The sequence below is a fragment of the Chrysochloris asiatica genome, unplaced genomic scaffold (assembly GCF_000296735.1).
Source record: "Chrysochloris asiatica unplaced genomic scaffold, ChrAsi1.0 scaffold00136, whole genome shotgun sequence".
Lineage (NCBI taxonomy): Eukaryota > Metazoa > Chordata > Mammalia > Afrosoricida > Chrysochloridae > Chrysochloris > Chrysochloris asiatica.
Genome location: NW_006408654.1, coordinates 3,909,494 through 3,910,758, shown reverse-complemented (window position 1 = coordinate 3,910,758; position 1,265 = coordinate 3,909,494). Strand labels below are relative to the sequence as shown.

Below are 1,265 nucleotides of genomic sequence, written 5' to 3'. Positions count from 1 at the left end.
ACTCTGAGTTAAGCAATAAGAAGAGTGAAAAGGGAAGCCCACATCCTGTTCACATATTCCTGGAAGCAATCAGAAAGCATAAAACATCACCAAAACACATACTCAATTAAGTATTAAGGCCACAGATAAACATTAAACATGTCCAAGAAGCAAAAGCAGAGGACCATATCAGCACATGTCCAGAAACAAGATAATATGTCTGAGACAAATGACCTAGAAGTAGACCTGGACTCCATTCTGGAAGGAGGGCAGGCCCTGGAAATGCCTGAGAAAGAATTTTAAAAAATGATTATAAAATGTTTCAAAACTCTTTACAATGGAGTTGAGAAAAATTAGGAAGAAGTCAGGAAAGTGCTACAGGAACAATCAAATAAGATAGATACAGCATTGGAAACAATTCAAAACCTAGACAAAGAGGTCCAAACGATCAATAACAAATATCAGAAATAGAGAACACTATCAAAGGGCAGAGGAGTAGAATAGATGAGATGGAAGGCAAAACCAGTGATCTGGAAGACAAATCTCTCAATACCACTAAGATAGAACAAACACAAGAAAGGATAAAAAATTCTGAAGAGGGTCAGGGGGTCACTCCTGTGGCTGGTGTCCATGCTTGAGCTAAAACCCAAAGTCCCCAACTTCCTCCAATGTAACCCGGACTCTGCAGACAAAGATGGAAAATATGCAGCCTTGCTCTTGTGCATGGGTGAGTGCTTCTAGTCAATGCTCGCAGGAAACTCCACACTTGTAGGAAGAAGGATGTGGAGACCAGCCCCAAGGTTGAGGCGGTGCTGTCTCTCCTGGATGCCCCAGGTCTGAAGCTGATGCGGCCTAAAACTCTGCTGAACAACTGCTTCCGGGTCATGGACCTGCTCTACTGCTCCTGCTGTAAGCAGAGTTCTCTCCAAATCTGGCAGGACTGTGAAACACTGAACTCTCAGTGCCCTCAGCCCCTGTCTCAGTATGAGACTGAGAGACTGTACCCTCCACCCTGGCAGCCCTCCACTTCTCTGCTGGGCTCCTCAGGGGTGGAGGAGCAGGGGAGGGCGAAGGACCAAGGCTTCCTGCCCTGACGACCCAGTGGTGACACTAGGAAGGCTGAGCCTGCCTTGGGATGGGAGCCTCGGGAAGGCTGTTTTCCCTCTGTGCCGGAGAATGGCTCAGCGACCTGCCTCTATACCTACCCAGCATTGGCCTCACCTAGAGCCGCGGGGCTCGGAGGACCTGAAGGTGAACAAGGACAGACATGGCCCCTCCAGGCAGCA

At 48.1% G+C, this 1,265-nt stretch overlaps 1 pseudogene; it reads left to right on the top strand.

Annotated features, from left to right (window-relative positions):
* Positions 1 to 1,073, top strand: part of LOC102841631 — a 6,741-nt pseudogene extending 5,668 nt beyond the window's left edge.
* Positions 1,074 to 1,265: the final 192 nt, after the last annotated feature.